The sequence below is a fragment of the Odontomachus brunneus genome, unplaced genomic scaffold (genome assembly GCF_010583005.1).
Source record: "Odontomachus brunneus isolate Ranch 3 - 2012 unplaced genomic scaffold, Obru_v1 Obru_scaffold_035, whole genome shotgun sequence".
In the NCBI taxonomy this organism is placed as follows: Eukaryota; Metazoa; Arthropoda; class Insecta; order Hymenoptera; family Formicidae; genus Odontomachus; species Odontomachus brunneus.
The window spans coordinates 1050460-1074521 of NW_022639485.1; the positions used below are offsets into that span (position 1 = coordinate 1050460).

The window sequence follows — 24062 nt, forward strand, 5'->3', positions numbered from 1 at the left end:
AAGGTAGGGGAAAACGTGAAAATGGTTGACGCTGTTCGTTTGATTCGTAGAAAGGATCAGTCTTTTGAAAACGGATAATTTCGTCTCCACAGCTTTATTCGACAAACACGACGAATCTTTTGCATCGACCTGATATTAGGAAAAAACCGAAAATATCCCGACTTCCACTCGAGCGGACGCCCTTGGCCGCTCGGAGTGGGAAAGAAGGATCATCGAGTTATCGTTGCAAAAAAGAGCACAGACTTACGAACCGTTTGGGAGAATCCGCGAACTCTTCCTCGGACTCGCCGAGGAGGGAGGCCGAAGAGACGGAGAGGAACTGGAAGGTAAATTCTCGTTTCCCCCTTGCGATAGGTGCCAGTTATACGAAGTCGACGCCAACTTTTTGTCGCTCCTCACCGGCTCGGGACTCGTGGAAGAACGTCATTAGCCACTCGTCGTCGTCTACGGCGGAGGTAACCGACCGTGATCCAAATAATAAATCCGCGATAACTGTGCTCTACTGGCAGAGCGCATCGTAGTTCGCAAGGGCGACCACGAACAATGATCGTTACCGACATGACCAGAGCGATTTTGATGTCCACTTATCCTATTCCCTTCAGTTTGAGAAAAAAGCGTGGTAGTATTCATTTTTCTGTATGAACCTTAGGTTACCCATCAGACAACATCAAAGTTAGAGAAAACTTTCCCTTATAATTGATATTGAGCAATAACGAAAGACTTCGTCAAGTAGATTCATATTATGTACAAAAAAAAACATTTTTATATATATCTGTGATTTATAGATTATGGAATAGAGGACGTTATTGATCATTTATTTATATATAAATTAAATATGTATTGCTAGATTATTTTGATTATCGAGTAATTATTAAAGTAGATCTCTCGACGAGATCTTTCACCTCAACTATTGCTCAATGTAAGTTATAAGAAAACGTTTTTTCTAATTTGGTGCCTTCTGGTGGGTAAGTTAAGGCTCATGCAGAAAAATGAATATCGTCACGACTTCCCTCATAAAAAATTGAAGAGAACAGGATAGGTGCGAGTCGAATCATATATTAGTACTGTTCTAAATCGCGAGAGCTACTTTTGAATTCGAAACGTTCGTGCGATCATACGTAGAGTCGCGTCGAGTGATCTCGCGTTATTTGACATTCTGATGGTCTTCGCGCGCGAATCCAGTGTCGAACTCCTCCGCGTCGAGATTGCGAATCGAATTGCAAATCGGCGCTCGCGCGACGGAATTTTCTGAAGAATCGAGTACCCGGAAAAAATTTGCCACGACCTCTCGACACCCGTCCCCTCGCCCCTCTCTCCACCCCTCCGCGGTGGCATGCACGGCCCGCAGTTTTCGGAACTTATTTACAACTTGCGCCTACCACCGCGGAATGAATATTCATCAGGCTATTTCGGTTGTTTGCGTTTACACGTGGAATCTACGGCGAGACGTAACGGTACTCGCGTAACACGCGTATTAACGCGACTCCCGTCAGCTTCGATTTAAACTGCCGCTACTTTAAAGCAGCGCTGCGAGGTGTGTCCCTGCGGTACAAAGCGTGTCTCGGGTGCTGCGACACGATGTGATTTCACGAATTATGAATAATAATTCACATATGCGCATATGTATAATACTGTATAATACTGTATAATATTGTATAAAGACATATATATGTATATACTGTATAAAGACATATATATATATATATATATATATATATATATATATATATATATATACTGTATATATGTATGATATCGTATTGTATTGTCTTATACTGTCTGACGCAAAATGCTCCACACTGAGAAAAAATGTCTGGTATTAGCTATAACTATATAGAGAAATAATGGCTATAAATTATCAAGAAAATTATTATTTTTGTAAGTTCTACTGTAATAATAGCGATGAAAACCTTGTATGAATGTTACTGCTACCTCGTTTCACTAAAACAAGTATAGTTGTAGCCTAGAAAAAGAACTATAATTTTAGTTAGATCAACCATCTTCTTCCCTCAATATATTTATGTAGATTAAACTAAGCTTCGTGTAGATTAAACTAAACACAAAATTCCTCCACCATATTGCAAGTAACCACGTAAAATCTTAATATGGCAAATGAGCTGTGGTAGCAACACCTGCTACCATGTGTTTGTGTATCAGATGAAATTGAACAAGAAAGTTCTCTTTCTCTCTCTCTCTCTCATTTTGTAAATAATGGATTTTTAGTTATTAATTAAAGAATATTGGTGCATTACCAGTAATCATTCGTTAATCTTCTTCGAACAATTACTTAAAAACCAACATAATTATTTACAAAATGGTGGATGAATTTTGCGTTCAGTTTGATTTACATGTATACGAGATACACTTTGAGTCAGACATCCTGTATATATCGCAAAAATTCCTAAAACTTTAATATCGAGTAATTGTTATTATCAACTTCATGCAATGTTCGATTAATTAATAATGTCGAAGAATATCGAATTGATGACATTCTATATCTCGTATCGTCAGTTTGATAGCAAATTCGTCAAAACAATCCCTCTTTTTCTCTCGTCATGATATTTCCAAATAATAAGATATCTCGCGTAAAAAAATTGCGAGAGAAAAAAAGAGACAGGGATAGAGAGGAAGGAAGAAGACTGTCTCTTCGCTTCGTATTTGTCCAATCGATCGGACGCGAGGAAACATGACGGTAACTCTATTCGCGCTAATCGGCGCTCGTCAGCACGGCAGCTCACGTCCCCAAGAATTTTCGAAGGCCCCCTCGTCCCGCTCATTCCGGTCTCGAATTTTATCGCCTGGCGAATAATTCAGCCCAGGTGGAGACGTGATCGGCAAGCGAGTCCGGTCCATGTGCGGGAAAAAAATACAAAGTCCTGCGCGCCGAGAGACGAACCGCGATAAACCCCTCTACGTTACACGCACCCCCGAAAAGTGCAATGCAAATATGTGCGTGCACAAATGACGCGAATACTGCTCTCGTTCTTGCATAAAAATTGAATCGATGCCTGATCTTTGTTCCTGTGAGATGGATGTAATATTGTTTCAGATGTAATTCCTCTCGAGTCTAATTAATAGTTGTCATTTTAAACTTGTCTCTCGTGTGAGATACTCAGATTTTCACTCAGAGTTGGATCCGAGTTTTTCAGTTGAATCCTATGATACACGTGGAATTTGTAAGCGCGATTTAACTAAAACATTCTCATCTGACTCTGAATTGAAATTTCAGGCTTATATTAATAGTTATTGCTTAAAACTCGTCTCAAATGAGATACTCAGATTTTATATTTCAGTTAGAGTTAGATGAGAATTTTTCAATTGAATCGCGCCTGCAAATACAAATGTTATACTTATCATAATTCAACTGAAGAACTTAAATCTGACTGAAAATAAAAATCTGAGTATCTCATTTGAGACTTGAGGAGCGATTAAAATTTTCATTAACTAAAATAATTAACTAAAATAATGGCAAATCAATCATCAAATTAATTAGTCGTCATATATAAAATTACAAATAATTTCATCGGTTGGTGAAGCCACTTATTGATCAAACGTGACTGATTATACACTAATTAATTTTATCAATCGATGACATTACTCGTGATCATATATATAACGATTGATTAATCTTGATTTTTGATTTGCCGAGTATTTTAGTATCAAAGAAAATTTTAATCGATTAAAGCCCAATCAATTAAAGCCCAATCGATTAAAGCCCAAGATTCAAGCAACAGATATTAATAAGACATAAAAATTATATAACAGAGTTATATAATAAGAATTAATTATATTAATTATAATAATTATATAAGTATAGAGAGAGTGTAATCTGAAAAAAAAATGAAACCAAACATAAGAAAGACGCGGTCCAAACACGGAAAACAAACAAAGTAATGAATAACACCGCGAAAGCCTAAAATACCAAGACGCAGAAATTATTTGAATGTCAAATTGAAGACTTTGACGAGATCTACCTAGCGGAGTCGAATCTGAATCGACACAAAGCTCGCCCTGAAGGGGCTTGAAGTTCGAATGACGCGCTACGATGGAGCGAGATCGCGTTCTGTTTTCGTGAAGAAACGAAGTCACGGGGCTTATTGTCGCGACGAGTTGCGAAGGTCGCAGTCGAATTAAAGTGCGCGCGATGGACTTTCACGTTTGGCTCGTTAATCACATGACTCGCTGTTTGCCGAGCCTTGCCGGTATTCGCGCTGATTTATTAGCCGCTTGGGATTATTCATTCACCTCTCGACATGCGTTCACTCGCGAGTGTTTTTTCGGAAGCACGATGAAAACACGGAGTAACAAAGGCTTTTGCGGCTGCAGCGCGCGAATCGAGTTCGCGCTGAATTATTCGCGCGACGGCATTCTGACCTACTGACGTTATTATCGGAGGCGGCGGCAGAATTACCGAAAACGCGCTGCGCATTGAATGCGCCATTGTGACGCGATGACGTGGCCGTCGCGGCGAGTGCAGATACCGATGATCAACGAGAGACGTCTCAAGTGTAAGCAGCAGCAGCTGCTGCTTCAATTTTCGCCCCGACTCAGCCGGGAGCGTGTGCGCTACGGAATTTTTCGCCGTCCAATCGGACACCTGATCGTCGCGGGGAAAATGCGATTCCTGAGCAGCGCGGAATGCGCCGCGCGAGAATATTTCGCGCACGAAGTGGATACGCCGCGAAGCGGGCAGCATCTCGCGGGGAGCTACCAATGACGCACAGCACACGCGGGACACGTGTAAAAATAATCTCGATATATTCGTCGTATATCGAGCATGCTCGAAAGTTCGCTCGCAGCCTCGGAGAGATATTCCCTCGAGACGGCGAAAGGAGAGGAATCGCGCGCATATCACCTAAGTGATAATTTTCGCTGGGGGTCGCATGCAACGCGACAATCGTGCGAATAATCGCACGAATACATCGAGAAAAAATTGCTCGCTACTTGTGACTGCAATCACAGAGTGGGAGAATTGTATCTTGCTACTTTTGTGACTGTAATCGCAGAGTGAAGAATTGCAATTATCAGGGCCGTTTGTGCAATAAATGTTAATATACAGAGAGAAGATATTGCAGTGAAAATTACGTTGAAATATAATATTATTTGTTATAATATATATTATTTATTATAATATATAAATAATATTTGTTTTCCATCAATGTTTCTCGTAAAGCTGGATTATACTGAAATTGTAGCACATAAATTACTATAGAAATAGTAAATTTGATGATCTACTCGAGAATAATTCTGTAGTATTATAAGAATAATTTTGTAGTAAAAAAATCAAACATACATAATAAATATAGATTTTTAAGCAAATGCATAATAATTCCGATCATATTCTACATGATTCAAGATTGCAAAAATGTATAATATTGTTATAATATTTACAACAATAATGTTAAAGTTTACTGCAATATTTTCTCCGTGTACAATTTTAGAATGACAATAATCTTCCATGTATATTCCTTGTATTGCTTTTTTGTTAACGAGAAAGTATACTTGACGCCGAAAATAACTATAACTTCTGGTGACATTAATTTAACCACCCAAATAGACTTTCACGATTATCACGACGTGAGATAATCGATAATGATGATAATAGATGAGAACACACTCTCTCTCTTTACAATGTTTTAAATTAAATTTATAAGACAAATATAAAATGAATTAAATTAATCATGAAAGTTGCATCATAGAATCATATAAATTTGTCGTAGCGTTGATGCAGCGACCAATTTCCTATATGATTTTCGCGTTACAAGATAATGTTTTGAGTAAATTTTCATCGTTTTTTCGCGCATTTCTTTCGTATTTCTATTTCGTCATTTTATATAACAAATATGAATGCCATATGAGCCATTTATAAGGGAAGCAACCCTTACAAATTGACTGAAAAAGTTGCTGGTAAATTCGCGTACACCTGTCTGGTCGTTTTTCCTCAGTGCATCATGAGATGCATCGTAAAGATACAAATTACACCGTGAATTCCGTCAAAATCCACTGTTGGATCAAGTCAATAAAAACTGATCGAAACTACAAGTGATTCCGTCACTGATTCTCCCTTTTCTATCGTCTTTCCTCTTTTTTGACTTTTGCTCTTTTCTCTTTCATATCGAACGTGTGTCTCGTCGAGATTGAGAGACAAATCGAGTCCCAGATTGCGATCCGTTAGAACGGAGCGCCAAGAATGACCGGTGCGATTCACCCCGGATGTTAGTGGATGGACCGCGCGCGCGACGTGTCGGTTTCTCACGCTCGAGTCTCGCCGGGTGATCGGCCCGCGAAGGCACGTCGCGCATCCCCAATCCCACGCTTCCTTCAACCCCCGTCGTCGAGTCTGACGAGCCATCGCAAACCACCTTCGATCCCCGCGGGGATCGAAAGAGGCGGAATAAAGCGACAAAAACAAACAAATGAATAACCAAAACAAAAAGAATAATTAAATAAAGAGGGAGCTTCCTGCTCGATTTCTCCTACCTGTCACGCGTCTCGAAGGTGATTGTCCAACTGACTCGTCGGCTGACTCGTCGTCGCGGTCGTCGGTGCAGAATCGCCGCCGCCGCCGCCTCGAGAGGGGAACACTCGTTCCGGTAGCGAGAAAGAGAGGTGGAACGGGACGGCGGAAGAGGAGCGAGAGAACACAGCGGCTCGACGCAGTTGTAGCGCGTAAGCGAGATATTTGGCGGGCTCGAAAATAGCAATAGCCACCGCGCGTCCTCTCCGCGCTGCCGCTTCCTCGGCGCAACGGCGACACACACGCTGCGCCTTCCGTTCGCCTCTTCGTCGTCGGACCTGCTCACTTTGCCACTCGACCCCTGGTCGCCCCCTGCGCTCTCCACTCACTCGGCCACACCAGCGAGCCGCGTGTTGGCATCCACGGATATACCGCGAGATCACGTCGACGTCGTCGTGATCGTTAATATCGTCGAGTGTCCGTCCCGACGTGCGCTCCCCCCCGAGAGATAACCTCGAAAAGTACTCATTCGCCCCTATTCCGCCTCGCCGCCCGATCCCCGGCCTCCTCTCCGCGCCTCCACCCACCGCCGTCCGCGACCCGATCTGCGGTATCTGGGTATCCGTGTCGTCGTCGTCGTCGTCGTGCACGTCGATCGCACTTTGCACGCATTACAGATCCATCGATCCTCCGTCCCGCCGTCACCCGCCGTCGTCACCGCCGCCGTCGTCGCCACCGCCACGCCGATGCCAGCTTCTCCGTTTCGCGCGGACCGCCTTCTTATCACAGAGTGCGCGGCATTTGACGCCTCATGGCGGGATTATCGGGCCTTCTCGGGATGGCCCGCCGGAGGAATCAACGCTTCCCGACCGCTGGAGCTCTGACGGTCCAGCGATCTGCGCCAATTTCGGTTGACAGTCGCGAATTGTCCAGGTCGCGGAACGACTGGAAGAACGATCTCTCTCTTTCTCTCTTTCTCTCCCTCCCTCTCTCTCTCTTTCTCTCTGATTCAATGACCGATCGCCACTGGTGAGATTTTGGACGTTTCTGTCACTGCCAGAATCTCACGGGCTGACCCGTCCGGATGAGCGGCGACGCGTGAATCTATCCCAAGCGTTGCTCCCCAGCTATTAGCGTGAAAGTCACGGTCGGGGAATGATCGCAGGGAATTTGCACTCCGCGGCGGATCACGCGCGTTATCCTCCGCGTCCGCGAGCGAAAAAGCGACGACTCACTTTTTCCTGGAGCGGATCGATAAAATAGATGTTCCCCCAAAGTCCGTCGTCCTCTCCCTCTCTTTCTGTCTTTCTTTTTTGCTCCGATCTGATCACTGCGTTTAAAAGACGCAAACTACCCCCTTGTCGTTGCCCTTAACGCGAGCAATTCTCCTTGGAGAACGATTATCCCTATGCGCCAGTTCTCTCGCGTCGACTAATCCAAAGCCCGCGGATCTTCCTCGTCGGATCGGTTTACCGCGACAACTTCGCGAGAAATCGATTGGACCGACCGATCAAACGACTAACTGACCGATTGATTGACTGAGCCGCTCTTCTCCGACGCGCTTTTCGATTCGCGAACGCTATTTCTCCGGACGACCTCGCGGTCCTCCAGCAACGCTATTTTCACCGCGTCTCTGTACGACTTCTGTGCGCGCAGGACGACGGAGGGATGTCGCGAATGCACTTTGCGCGACCCTTTCGCAAGCGGGGGCCTCTCCACGATCATCAAGGCGCACCACCTTCCCGGACCGACCCGACTCCCTTCGCTCGCATCGGTTCGCGTTTATTCTCACCCTCGCTTGTCCTTCTTTCCTTTCTTCTCCCTGTCGCACGTGCCCGGATGACGGGCGCGCGATTGGCAGGCCGAAGCGAGCGCGAGAAACACCGGAGTCTCCCCCTTGGCGATACGAGAGAGACGGAGAGATGTTCGCGGCTCCGCGGTTCGCGCGCGACTGACCGAGGGCGAGAGTCGTTATTGGGAGCAGAGCGCCTCAAGTCTGTTCTCCTCCTCTCTTGCTCTCGCTCTACCCCCCGCTCTTCGCGCTCGCTATCTCGCTCCGTCTTGCTCGCGCCTACTCTATCACGTTCCCGCGTCGATCTCTCTGCCGTTCTCTCTCTTCCTCCCACCCGTCCCTCTCTCTCTCTCTCTCTCTCCGTTCAACACGGATCGCTCTTTCTCTCTTCCTCCTTCTTTCCCGCTGCCTCTGTCCCGCTCTGTCCGACTCTCGCACGAGCGACGCTGTCTCTCTCCGTCGTTCTCCCCGCTGACGCACTCGCCGTCGGGTCATACTGTCGATCTCTGTCGTTGCCACTCTCTCCCTCTTTCTCTCTCTTTCTCTCTCTCCATCTTCCTCGCAGCTGAACAGGTTCACTCTCGGCTCCCGTTTGGCGTAGAGCAGGCGCGAGACGAACGAAACCGAAACTCAAACTCGGCGACCGCCTCCACTGGCTCTTCTCCTTCTTCTTCGTCATCTTCGTCGTCGTCGTCGTCGTCATCTTCTTCTTCTAGATAGTATTCGTCTTCCTCGCCATGACGCTGTTCTCGTTCCTCCACGACGTTGGTCAAGTTCCTCCGGTGTCTTCGCTTCATCCGATCCAGCCGCCGATCATAGAGTCGTCGCGGATTTTCTAGCTCGGTCAGTCGAGTCTCCTTCTTAGGTTTTTCTTTCGCACATATTTCACTCGCGGAGGAAGGGGCAGATGGCAAAGACTATCTCTTCCTCTCCTCCTACCCGACCACCACCCCCTCCCATTCAGACATATTCCTGTGCTCGGCATCTTACTCATCTCCGTCTCGTTTCTTGCCCGTATCTCGCTACTTATCTGCCCCTCTTTATTGTCCAACATATTTTCCTCGGCGTTTCCCTCATTTCTCGGCTCTTCCGCGCTCGCGTCCTCCTCTTCCTCCTCCTCGCGTCTTTCGCCTCCAGACACGCTTCCTTCGTTATCCCTCGGTCCACCCTCCGCTTCCCCCTTCATCACGCTTTCTTTTCCTTCCTCCTGACCGCCCTCCGTGCCTCTCTTCTCCTCCTTCGCGAATAATCGTACTTCCCTCCACCGCTCTTTTCACTCTCCGTCCTCCTCCATCGCGCGAGAAGCGAGCAGCACCCTTCCCTTCCTCGCGATCGCGCGGCCGTTCTCCTCCGGCTCTCGCTTTCTCCGTCGCATAGGCATGCTTCTTCCCTCGCGAATCCGCATGCTCGCCGTCCTTCTCTTTATAGCCACGAGCGAAGACACTGTCCGAAACTGGTTGGAGAGATACCCCGGCGCTCGTTTCGGCACCGTAATCGACTGGCCAGACTGCCGTGGACGCGCAACCACCGTCAAACTCCCCTCCCGCCTTCCTTCCTTCACCCCCTCGATCGTCATCCGCGTTCCTTTTACGCACCCTTGCCCTTGTTACGACGACTGGAATGGGATTCAGCGAGGGAGAGTCTAACGGTCGCAAAAGAGCGAGTCTATTTGCAAGCACAACTTTCCCAACGAGAAGACGCGATTCTCAAACCGAGTCGACAATGCAGAATTGACGAATATACGTTTTCGACCTATTGGTGTCAGTCAATCAATAAGTCAATTCCTTCGTCAATTTTGAGCGTCGGTCGCGAACGCGCGCGAGAAGATCTAAGCATCGACCGGTTGGAAGTCGCGTCGACCGGCCAAAATGACACGAGAGTCACGGGCGCACGCCAAAATAGTCGACTCCGATTCGGCGATTGGGGACTAACGAGGCTCAATCCTTCGTATCCTGTCTGGACTTTGGTGCGTGGCTCGCCATACGTTTGTCGCTTGGTAAAACTTCGAGCGCGCGACCAAGAAAGAATTAGCGAGTCGTTCCTCCGTTAGCTGCATCGCACGTCACGTTGCATCGGTGTTATATACATCGATAATAATAGTGAGTGATAAAATTCTCTCATCTTACAGATGAATTTTCTCGAGAACGCGACATCGCGAGAGGAAAACGTTGTCCTGCGTTTTCGACATTTTTATTCTTCCATTTCATGAAGAATCGCTACTTTCCCGATTACACCGCCAATTATGGGACACCCCCAAACAGACAGAGGTACGTAAATTTGGCAGCAACTTTATAAAGATTGCATCCTTAACGAGTGCTTCACTCGTACATAGAACGACCGAAAGTACGAGAAAGATTATCAAAAAACATTTAGCTGAAACAATTAAATTGTTTGTAATACCAAGTAATTTGGTGAAAATTACTTAGTAATAAAAAAATAGAAAAATAAAAAATTAAGTAGTTTGGCTATCACTAAAGTATTCTACCATTTCGTAAATTTATCACATAATGCGGTATCATTGAACGACATGATTTTATTTAACAAATTGTTTGATGATACCATCATACGTACCACATAAATTAGTAATAGCCGCGCAATCTTAGCAACAGACACCAAACCTTGCTGAAGTTTTTAAGACTTGCCAAATTATCTGATTCTATTCACCTACATGTTTAGTTTAAACTACTGTATCGAAACATCTGGTAACTATTATCCAGGCTTGCTGGTTATTACCGAATCTTTTCGTCAGTACACCCCCAATCAAGAAATTACGGTTTGCACGGTATCTCCGTTGCGTTAGACTCGGCGAGGCAACGTTTGCGGAAACGATAACCGTGCAGAGAGACGGACGCACGAGAGAAATAATCCAACGAGAGTCATTCTTAGAAAGTACAAGGAAACGAAGTGAGAGACTTCCTACGAGCGGTCGAATTGCTTCCGATAACGCGGTGTGGAATCCAATTTCGTTTTCATTCCGGCCGTCGCGTCGTATAATCACCGATATTGTCCTTTGCGGCGTATCCCGGCGTCTGACCGCAAAAACGCGTCCTCGCTGTCTACGGGCACGCTCGTCCGAAACGATTTCCGTCTCGGCGTCGAGAAACCCGCGCCGGGATCTCGATGTCGACAGAGTCGCGCTGAAGCAGGACGCACCATTGACGTGGAAGAGATCTCTCTCGAACGAGCGCGCTCCCAAAAAGAATAATCGCGATGCCACTGCTGCGCGACGAGATCAAATCTGATAATTCCGCGGCGCGAGGCTATTTTAGAAAGTATTCGAGAGGAAGTCTCGCCGCGTATCTCCCCTTTTCCGACTGGTTACGCGATACTGAATCAATACACTCTCCAAGTGCTAGAAGAGCGTCAGCATATTGAGTAATATAAGTATTCCGTAAATATCGCGCGCGCGCGCGCGCGGGGACAGGCGGCCAGCACGAAATTTAAATGCCGACGCGCATCGCGGAGATTGCGTGGCTCCTCGTTATAAATGCAATTTATGTTACTAATTATAGAAGCTGCTGCGCGAGAAGAGCAAGCGGTAATTAACTTCGCGAACAAAGGTGGACGGTTCTCTCTCTCTCTCTCTTTTTTTCTCTCTCTCTCTCTCTCTCTCTACGTCTTCTTCACCAGTACACGCTTCGGTCGGGGCCCTTTATCTCCGGCGGTCCCTAAAAAACTAGAGATTCGAAACAAAAAGGGGAGTGAAAAAAACGTCGCTGGCGATTGGACACTCGGGTGGGGTGGAAGGTGAGGCCCGAACTTCATGGCAACTTCGCCGCGGAGAGCGGACACGCCCAAATTCAAGGATGCGTCGGATTATAAAGGCTCGGGGGCCTTCTCCTCGCGCGTCGCTCTTCATGAAATCGCGCTCCTGCGCAAAATCTCGCGTCGCAGAGATCTGTCATATTCGCGAGAGCGCCGATTTTGGTGTCGATTCAACACCGAGTGCTAGCCCGCGGTTGGCTCTGACAATTTCGCCATTCTGCTACGCACGTGTTACAATCCAACAGTAACTGTAGCAACAAAAAATTTTGCTCGAAATTTCCCAAAATTGTGTACTAGAAGCAACTGTCGACAAATGAATTCTTTTAGCTTGATTTGACGGTAATTAAATTGTCAACTTTGTGCAAAAATCTACGATAATCTGGAAGATCGATGTCACGTATATGTTATTATCCGTCCACATAAACAAATTTACTTTATTATATGGAAAAAATGCAGTTTGATTTATGAGAATGGTTTGCCAAATAAATTTGTTAAATTATATTTTTAGACCAAAAACACAACAATATCCGGAATTTTATTTACTGAGTAAATATGTTTGAATTTTGTATAATATAATCAAGTAATAAATTTACATTAAAAGAAATTTATAATTATTTGAGAAAACGAACAAAGTTTCCTACAAAACAGTGTTGTAGTTATAGCATCTCGGACCAGACTTTTTATCTTTATTTTAATTTTTTTATAAAATAAAACAGAAGCGAGTTTTTTAACAACAGATTTCTATTTCTTCTTTAAAATGACTCAGAACATTTAATTGATTAAAAATAAAAATTCTGGCCCGGGTAACTTCATTTTTTTCATTTGACTATTGTATAAACTTAAATCATGCAGAGGCGTGCAATTTGTCTGTTGCAGGTAATTGATGTTGTGATATTTCTGCATAAAAAAATAGTTACAAATTATCTTTTCAAAGCAAATATATTAATTAAATATCTTGATAAAATTCTACCCTGAGAGACTGTAACTGCAACACTATTTTATAAGAAACTTTGTTCATTTTCTTAATTATAAATTTCTTTTAATGTAAATATATATTACTTAATTACATGTACAAAATCCAAACATATTCAGTACTTTCCCTCAAATAAATAAATTCCCGAATGTCGTTGCTCTTTTGCTCTGAAAAAAGCAATTTGTCCCTTAAAATCCTATTTGACTTCGCGTTAAAGAGTAAGACACGCAGACACATGTCGCAAGCGTCATCGCGCTCTTTTCCTTACTGCACATTTTCCAGCCCTCACATTTCCATCGCGCACTTCTCGCCGCTTGCGAAGAGAGACCTCCCGTCCAGACTTCGTCTTATTTTCGTCGAGTTCATCGACGCGTCGAAGGAAACTTTCGCACGGGGCGCAGCTCGTTAAATTCCTCGGGCGTCGTCAGGAAACGGAGTTGGCCGCGTCCAAACGAACGCACGAACGAACGAACGAACGTCCGCGATCGATGCCCGACGTCGCGGGGAAGAAATTCGCACATAATCGTCGCGCATCGAACTGTTTCGCGCGCGGCGATTTCGCATTCGGCGCGCGTCGCCGCACGTGTGCGCACGTGCACGCCCAGGACACGCACTAGCTACATCGATGCGTCGACGTAACGCGGCCTCGTGTACACGCATCATCGTACGCACATACGCGAGTCGTCGATTGAATACGCGCGACGAACTCTCGGGCGTCGCGACGCGACGCGGTCGCGACGTGCGCGAAGTCGCGCGGCTCTCGCCGACGGGATACCGTTATGCGAACATCGCCGACGGGATCTTCTATTGACCGAACAACGGCACACACGCAAGTACACATACATACGCACGCATACAAACATACGACACACACGACGGATTAGAACCGGACGGTGCTTGCGCGAGGTGCGAACCAACCAGCCGCGCCGATTTCGGCGCGGTCGCGAGCATTCGCGCGAATTCCGCCGTGTGTCGCGCGAGAAGAAGACGAGAGAAGAGGAAGAAGAAGAGCAGAGAAGGAGAAGAGGCGAACGCTACACGCTCGCGACTGTGAGCCGCGAGAAGATTAATATGTTCGCGTCGATACGCGAAGCTGCGCGAAGAAAGCGAGATGAGTGATGCTCGTGATGAAACGCGGTCTCAGTGAATCGTGAATTATAGCGCGCGGTCTACGCGACACGCGCATGTTAATACCGCGATTATTGCGATTTACGGCTAGTAGCGCGCGCACAATTTGCAACGGATGAGCGATAGCTTGCAGAACTCGAGCACGTTGTTAGTTGTTTCGCGAGCGAGCTAATTAGACTTAAGGGGCCATTGTACACCTAACGGGAAGAGAGCAATGAAAAGAGTCGTTCTCATGAGAGATCGCTTTTCCCTCTACTTGAATTTACGAGCTACCTTTATCCTACACTGAGAGAGTTCTGTTGTAAAAATTGCTGCAGACTTTTTTAACCGAAGAACAGATCGATGTTCTGTATATACTCACTATCCTCTCATTTGTGTTTCTTATATCTCAAGAAGTGAAATGTGCTATTAAAATAATTTTGCAAATTTTTTAATTGGTTTAAAGTTTATTACTGACAGTCTATTTTTGTATCACCAGAAATACAGTAAGACCCATTTGTGTTATTTATATTTCAGGAAAATTGATATATTAAAAAATAAAAAAATTTACTAGGTTCTTTAATTCATTTAATATATACTACTGATCTCATTGACAGTCTAATCCAGCACTATTGGAAGTACATATAGCACAAAATTAAAAAGAATTTATATATAAAAAAGAAAAACTATAATATTCTCTCCGTGTACGGCTTTGACTTTAGTATAATTTCATCATCTGAGCCGCAATTTGCTTTATTTCTGTGCGATTCGTTAGAATTAACATAAAAATGACGCTTTCAATTATCGTTTTCTGTTCAGTGCGAGAAAGCGCTGTTCGATCTTTCAATGATTTTCAAACAAATCCATGTCAAAGAGAGACGTGGTCTCTTCCAACGGAAACGCGACAGTTTCAGTTTTCCAATGCACTTTATCCGACGTCTCTACGATTTTTCTGCACGGAGTTATCGACGAGCGGCGAAATCTCAAACGCGGAACGCGGCCCGCAACAATGTTTCGCCCTCGCTTCTTTGACGCGACGCGCCGCCACTCGGAGCAGGCAAAGGTGTCAAGTCCGCGGCGCGAACGCACTACACGACGCGCGCGCCACCGCCGGCCGCCTCAGAAAGTCTCGTAAACTTCGAGCGACCATATCTCGGCGAAAAATCGACGTACGAGCGCGAAACAAACGGCGATCTTCTCGAGATTTCGCGCCGCACACGTTCGTACCGCACACGCCGCGTGCCGTTGTCATGACACGTGCGGTCGCACTGTGGTACGGTCAGGTGAAAAACAGTTTTCGCAGTTTTTCTATAATGAAGTTGCAACGCTTCAAGTTGACACAATCGCGAGCTTGACGAACTTGCGCAATAATTGGCCAGTAACAAAAGACAAAGTCAATTGTTGCATAAATTTGTCAATAGTAGCATTGTAGCTGCCACATCATTGGAAAAAAGTGTGAAAACAGTTTTACAACTGAATGTACATTCGTTTGATCCGCGCGCGCCCGCGAATACTTTTTTGTAATATTTTTCGAGCCACACTCAATATCCAATTATACTGAGAGAAGAAATAGATCCAATTAAAAGTATAGTTATTTTGGGTTTTAGTCATACTTTTGTAGTAAAATGGTAGTAACAACGTACATATAAGATTATCATCACTAATATTATAATAGAATTTAATTAAAAATTATTTTCTTGACCATAATTTATAGTAATTATTTCTCTTGTTACTTGAAACTTGTGTCTCATGTGAGATACTCAGATTTTTATTCAGAATAAAAACCGTACACAATGACATGACTGTATACGCATAGCATAAAACCACTTCAAGCAATGAACATCTAGGAGAAAGTTGTCATATTGATTTATAGAACATGCTCATTGGTCGAGATGATCTTACACTACGCGTATGCATTTTGTGTACAATGGCCTTTAGATCCAAGCTTTCCAGTGAAGTATGACATTTATAGCTATAATCGCGATTCAATTGAAAAACTCTTATCTAACTTTGACCTGCAGTCTCAACTTCTCGCTCGAAAGACGAGTTTCCAGTGATAACTATTAATACGCGCCTAAGAGACGTCGACGCGACACGTCGCGACAAGCACCGACTGCGTGTATGCCGAGAAGTGAGGAGATTACTGCCTAATAAGGTACTTACGATACACCCCGACGATCACACATCACTATTGTCGACACTCCCGACACGAGAGATTTACTTTCGCCACACGAAAGACGCGCAGAATGCGGAGCGATGTCAATCGATGCGTCAACGGCGACTGCTCGGCGCGAAAAGATCGAAATCAAAGATGGCCACGCGATTTATGGACGCACGCCGACTATCAGCGCCGCGCTCCCGCAAATGCCGTACCATTCGATAGATCGATAGTTACTAGAAATCATACATTTCGACCGACCATATTCGTTTCTAGAGTAATGGCGTTGGGGCAAAATTCTTAGAGAAGCCTGGAGCCAAAGATTGAAGTTGATTCGTTTCTAGTTATCCGTTTCTCACTGCTAATTAGTTCAAAAGGATGTGTGTTTTCTGCAAATGTAATGACATTCAGGCTCGTGTCGATGAAATTACACGCGCGCGTTGTGAAGAATATAATATCGAGACTCAGAGTAAGTTGCAGAAATATGTGTTAGTGAATTTGTTCGAACGCATAAATCGCACCGGATTATCGTTCTTGATAACATGAGTTTGCTTATGTTACGTCGAATTGCTAGTCATGACAGGGCTAGGTCCTTGGTGTTCTTTTCAGTATTTATTATTCTTGACTTTGACTATGACTTTTTCTTCTTCTCTTATACAGGAGATATAAAAGTTTGAAAGTATCAAGTAATACGAAAGTATAAAGGTGTGAAAGAGTACAGATGTGAAGGAGGGAAATATATAGTCCAGTATATACAGAGGAAAAGGTTTCCTTGCAGTTAGTATTCTTTTTTGCGATTTTTTTCTTTTTTTTGATTTCGATTTGCTTGACCCAATAGAATTATTTTAACAACAATTCTGCGTTGATTATCACTCGGCTTCATCAAATTAAACCGTGTTGTTTGGTGAAAAAAGCATTATTGTTTAAAGAAAATTTTCGATCAAAGTGAGACAATTTTCTTTTTGAGGCAAGTAATGAATTATGTGAAGCAAACGATAAAATTATCCAAAAAAGTCAATCATATTTATTGATTGAAATCTTTGTTTCTTGAGACTATTTCAATGAGTAAATTTGTTTGGATGCAACGAAATTTATTATATTCATTGAAATCTTTTTCTCCGTATAGTAGTAGAGTGAGAGAAAGATAGAGTGAAGAACAAAGTACACTGAGAAAGAGGTACTTGAAAACTTGTTTGCGGAGTATAAAGTTTATTCGCAGGAGGGAGAGTAAACTTCATTTCGCAGAAATAAGCTTTATATCCCACAAATCATATTTTGGATGGGGACGATTTCTACTCGAGAATGAAACGCGCCGCGCGCGAGAGTTTCCGGGGATGTTTTCGTACATACGAAAATACACGGCCGGTAAGTGAGCGCGAACGTCTTCGCTAAAGATAGCACACGATAACGATGTTGGAATTAGCGGCGGCTTCCCTCTATCAATTAGACGCGGTGTAATATACCAGGAAATGCCGAACAATTATTATTGTCTGGCCCACACACACACATATCGCACCGTTGGTCGGCTGCCGTTGCTTCTGCTCCTCCTCCTCTTCTCTCTCTCTCTCTCTCTCTCTCTCTCTCTGTATGTGTGTGTGTTTCTCTCTGTCTCGTCCCGTCATCCATTTGCCTTCATTGCATTCGCCGACGGGACGCTCTTTTTTCTCCTCTCTGCCTCCCCTTTGTCCCCGTCCCAGTCTCCCTTTCGCACGCGCCTCGTTTCGCAAACGAAACGCACGTCACAAACACGCGGCTGGAAATTTCATGAAATTCATGCGAATCGGAAAATGCAAATCACGCGTGAGATGGGTCGATCCGATCGGCGGGGCTTTCGCAAAACGCGGCGGCTGCACCATCGATCAATTCATCGACGTCGGCAAACGCGGCGACGCCGGCTTTTTCCGTTCGGCTTCGCGGCGCGGAAATGATCCCACTTAGCGGATCCCGCGGCTCGAACTCTACGTCGTCCTCTACGTGTCGCGTGGAAAAGAGATTTCGGTTACATAAAGCGATAGGCGCGATCGTAATGCATGAATGCACATAACAATGCGCGCACGTCGTCAACACGTCGACACGTCGTAGCAGCAGCAGGCTGCTCTAAGCTGGTAGACGGTCTAAACTGGTTAATAAGTGTGGCATTACGTGTAATTAATTTGTTTATCGCTAGAACGACGTCGTAGATCTAGTCAAATAGCGTCAGTCACTTCGTGCATTGGCGTTGACAGGGTGGATCGAACGAGTGCAGCGCGCGACAACACTGTTGCATCGTGGACACGCGACTAACGTGATGCTTTAAAGTATCTTAGACGCCGTATCTCTCTGTGTGTCTGCATGTATGTGCGCGTCTCTCTTTCTCTTTCTCCCCGCGCGTCTCTGCGGAATATATCGTTCGCTCTTGCGATCGCCAAGTACTCGACGCGAAAATGCGCGAGCCTGGAACGCGACGAGGAAGCCCGAAAAGTCGATTTTTCACGATATAGGAAACGCGTGGAAATTTCGTGCGCCCTGTGAAAATATATCACCCCCTCTCTGACGATGTTCCCAATTATCTCCAATTATTTGCAATTCACTTCCAATTTCCACATCGCAATCTAATGTTCAATTGACTCGTCTGCAATTTTGCAAAATCCGCTTTCGCGTCTCATCGCCGAGTGTGTGCACTTCATTTCGCGGAGTGACTGCAGAATTCGAGAATGTGCATGCGTGGTGCGCGTTCGCGCGAGGGAAGGCGAACCTTTTATTAGGCAGCCCAACAAACGGCGGCCTCCTGCTTCGCGCGCGGCGATTATTGTCGTTGCTCGTTGCGCTGCAACGCTAAATGAACGGTCAGTCGCGATAACGTGGCTCAGATTCTTATCTACGATAGCCACAGCAGCGGAACGCAACGCAATTCGGCGTGCTTACGTCACCGAATGAGAGAGGGACTCGAACGAATTCAGACATTCGCCGTGACGTGCGCTCAGCACACGTAATTCCTCCTTGTGAATGCGATTTACGCAACGCGCGAGCGTAGAATCGCGAAAGAGAGAAAAAAGACAGAGAAAGAGAGAGAGAGAGAGAGAGAGAGAGAGAGAAAGAGAGAGAGACAGAGAAAGAAGACGAAGAGAATAATTATCGACGCACAGTGTCAAATTTTCCCCAAATAAACAAATATAAGTAAAGTTGGTAGTAATTTTAATTATTTTAATACTCGATCTGTAAAAGTCGCGCTCCCTCCTTATGAGCGCTTTATATGGCACTCACATTTATCACACATACTGAAAAAAAAAAATAAAAAAAAATACCTATTCGATGGCACACGGGAAAAACGATAGTTGGAATATATCTGGTAAAATATGAGCGAATTCCGATTGAAGTTACCAGACTTCTGTTCAAATTAACAGGATTCTGATTGACCAAACAAAATCTCTGGTCAGAATTCAACAAAAAATCTTTTCTCATGCACTAATAACATATTTACTTAAATCTAAATCCTGTTATTTAAGTAAGCAATTGTTTTCATGAAAAGCTAAAGTTTTAAGAAAATGTATATTTTATTATTTAAAAATGTTTTATATCAGCATAAGTAAATATATTATTATTTATATTAGTATAATTATTTATATTATTTACATTAGTTTATAATAATATAAGTAAATATATTATTAGTACCCACAGAATAAATATTCCTTATTTCTTAGATATTTTCCCCTCGGTATACAATGACAAAAAAAGAAATTATGAGAATTTTCTTAAATAATGTCACGAAAAACATATTATAAAAATCTGAGTGCACGTTTTAATAAAGTTGTAGCTACGTCACATAAAATGATTTACATTCTATGATGTAAATTTAATAATTAATTTAACATACAGTATTGTATTTCCCTCATATAAACATAATTTGAAAAATTGTAGAATTTACATCATCGATTTTCTTACGTTATGATAATCAGGAAAGTTTATTTTGGTCGATATCGATACCGCGGGGAATTTCGGAACTATTCGACTGCGCAATTTGACGTGTAATTATGGTAATTCACGGTAATTATGGTTCGCCGATCCTCTTTCCATAATTCTGTGGTCGAGTGCTTTATCGAGCAACATATGCTCTGACGTTATCAAATAAAATATTAAAGTCTCAAAGTTTCCAAGTGATATATCGAAGATAGACTTGGGAGAATGATTGAAAACCCTCAATAAAATTTTCATTAAATAATTCATTCAATGTTCATTAGCCAAATGAAATATCGAAGTCTCAAAATCTCTACGATTTGATTAATTTAATTTTTAATCTATTAAAGTCACAAGGAAAATTGACTTAATTCTGAAGTAACAGAAATATTACATCTGCACGGAAAGAATATCATAGTTTTTTTTTTCCGTAATTCTATTAAAAATTTAAATTTTTTTCAATTCTTTCCAATTTTATCATGCTTCAAATAGTGTGGGAAAATAAATTGTCGATAAAGTCGATCTTGCTAAAGAACAGTGAATTTCCCTAAAAACATAGTAAATTGTTTAATGTTACACATTTCAGTGTCCCTAAAAGATAAATAACAGATATAAAATGAGAAGATAGTTAATGTTAACTGCAGAATGTCGATCTATTTCTCGACTGCAAAATTCTATGGAAATTTTTACTACAAACTTTTCTCTGTGTATCGTGTATCATACAACGGGGTTTTCTCTCTTTTATATGAAGTGTTGTGTGGTGAATATTTATTCACAGTAGTGTTCGTTGTATGTCGTCAACGGTGTTCTAAAATAGGAAAATGGTAAGTACTTAAACGTACACACAGTATCCCTGAAAAGATCAATTGAATGAGTTAAATTAACGTCTATCACGTCCGGTGAGTGCGATATCGTTTCCGGAGAACGCAGCGAGACAGGTTTCTCGTATAAATGAGATCTTATTCGACGATATCTTATTATGACGATACATCTACGAACACGGTCGCTCAGCGCTTCGAAACACGTCGGAAAAATTTGCACGACGGACGAACGGTAGTCGCGCACAATTCTAATCGGCCGCGCGATTTCGCTTCTCGTCACGACGAGCTTCGCGTCCCGAATACGTTTAATCCTCTTGCGAGGTATTCCCTCATTACCAAAGATATCGGACGGGCCGGGTCGGCCGTGCGCGCGTAATCAACGTCGTCGTCGTCGTCGTCGTCGTCGTCGTCGTCGTCGTCGTCGCCGTCGCCGCCGTTCGTCGTTCGTCGTTCGCGTTATTTGCGCAGCCGAGGATCGGAGTGCAAGTGCGTTGAACCAAAGAGCCTATGACGATGATTCGTCATTAGGCGGATCGGCCGGACCCAACGACTTCATTGGGAAACGAGACACTGTGGCCCAGATATCGATGCAAATGCGTTTCACGCCTCTGCCGGAACGCAGAGCCGCCGTCGCCGCCGCCGCTGGTCAACTCGCACTGTGCTGTGTAACTTCGATACCAATTCGACGCCCACTGCGAGTCGCCATCACATCGACTCGGTATCGATACTTGCAGGCAAGGCGCGGTGTGATTCAAGAGCGTGGTAAGCGGCGCGACGGATGAAAATTGCAGAATAAGAAAGTGAGATAAAAGTACTTGAGAATCTCTTTGTGCGGGACGAAAGTTTGCTTCTCATAAAAATAAACTTTATTTCACAGAAATGAGCTCTACATCTGCGTGTAAATCTTCAAGTATTTCTTTCTCGGTGTACACGGACAGAACTTCACAGTGAAAATTATTGTAGGCTTTTACGATCGAGGAAATTTTCTGCAGTAAACTCACTATCTCTTCATTTCATATACGCTACTCGTATTTTAGGAACTGAAATACGCCACTAAAACACTTGCTATGTTTCTAGTGAAATTTACTATGTTCCTTTGCAGTATATTACTGTGTATGAACTACTAAAAACAGTAAAATTAAAGGGAATTAAAGAAAACTACAATATCCTCTCCGTGTATGGTACGTCTTTTATTCTGATAAACTTCAAAAAATAAAAACGACGTCGAGAGTGATGAAAAATATATATATGGCTCTATTGGGCCTTAGGAAGGGACCCTGGGAGTTGAGAATTTCGCGAATGAAGAGAGAGAGAGACAGAGAGAGAGAGAGAGAGAGCCGTACGTCGACAATTCGCGAGCGCGAGCAAGCGCGTCAGTCTCTATTGGAAAATTAGATCCAATCTAACGCGAAGCGGCAGTCTCACGCTCGCGCGTGGCCAGACAGAAATTACGAAAGCGACGACAACCGTCGCGGGGATAATCTCGTAATATTACAATAGCTCGTTCGCGCGCGCGCTGCTCGCGGACGAGCGAGCGCGCGCATTCCGCGCACGACGGCCAATGAGGAAGAGCATTGACCACCGTCCGCACACGGAAGTAATTAAGCCCTCCTAGCGTTTAACAGAGCACATATGGATTAACCCGATTAACTTATTCATCAGAGAGCAACGAAGTTGATCGCCTGGGCGACCATCGCCGCCGACAAACGTCGCCAGCCGATATTCGCCCGTGAGAGATCGCGCAGCGACCGTCGACAATGGCGGCCCGACAATTTTTTTCGCCGCGGTGCACACACCGACGGAGAATTTTATAATGAAGATTTCCCACGCAGAATTTCGTCACCGAGAGCAATAAATCGACATAAATCGGCAACTGACTGCGGTACATTGAGAGAAAAAATATGTGAGATATAGTGAATGTTTATTCGGTGAGTACTAATAGCATATTGATTTATGCAAAATAAGATTTTTCAAATAAGATACTTTCAAATAAGAAAGTATATACGGTGTTCCTGAAGAGCCCCAAGAAAATCTTAGGGTGAAAATCATATCCACTTCGTAGAAGCACTTGTTTATTCTATCTAAAATATATGTAGAGGAATTCAGATTTAGATAAGACTGTTATTGGTATCTGCAAAATAAAAATATTTGCTGTCTCTTAGATACTTTTTCTCTCAGTGCAATACTACTCTTTTATTTCATATGCTTTATTTATATATTAGAGACTAAAATACGTTGTTAATTTGCTACAGTTAAAGAAATTATCCGATCAAAAATGAACAAACGGATATTTCCGATCAAAATATCGATGAATTTTTGTATCCGATCGGGAAACATTCGATGAGAAATATCGGTTCATAATTTTTTCATCGGTTTATATAATGAAATACCATTATGATCGAAAGTATCCGATAAATTTAGTCGGATATAAAAATTAATCAGGATTTTGACCGGAAATATCCGTTTGTTAATGTTTTATCGGATAATTTCTCTCAATCTATATTTTTAGCGAAACGTTTCTTAGCGAGACAGACCTTTGTCGACAATCAACATGTGCGTATACATTCTATAATGCAAGTTTAAATGTTGTTTTAAGACCAAAGCAACAAGAATGCCCAGAACTAGGCATCAGTTAGTCACCAGTGTTCAGGTACCTTCCACCTTAAAAACGCTATCCCTCCGGAGTGACTGCAAGTTTTTCGTTTTAACGAGACACAAGTATCGTCCGCGTGAAGCCGAGCCGAGAAGCGTTTAGGACAGCATCCGTGGACCTTCTGCTTTATGCATTTGGCGCAATTCGCCCAAGTCCACACCACCCCGTCGTCGCGATCTCGCCCCGACTTGGTTATCTCGCGACGCATTCCGGGATCGCTCGGCGAATCGCCCTTAATTATCGCGACCTTTGCGTGCAACGCGGTACCGTTGACCCTGGCTCAATATATTTCGTCCGCTCCTTCCGAGAAGGCAATTATGCTTGAATTAGTAAATTAGCGCTGGCCTGCACTCCGCATTGTCGAAAGCCGATTGGAGATCTGTACCTACCACTCGTCTCGTTC

At 43.9% G+C, this 24062-nt stretch overlaps 1 protein-coding gene across 4 annotated transcripts in view; it reads right to left on the minus strand.

Annotated features, from left to right (window-relative positions):
* LOC116843753 (solute carrier organic anion transporter family member 74D) overlaps positions 1–24062 on the minus strand; it is a 332001-nt gene that overhangs the window by 123624 nt on the left and 184315 nt on the right. The window contains exon 1 of one of the 4 annotated variants that reach the window (XM_032814483.1): positions 16258–16376. The exons of 2 other annotated variants lie outside the window; for them this stretch is intronic. The gene's annotated coding sequence lies outside the window, so the exon portion shown is untranslated. Of the gene's footprint in view, positions 1–6480; positions 10456–16257; positions 16377–24062 lie in introns of those variants that run through there. One more of the 4 variants, XM_032814480.1, reaches the window with a different exon arrangement.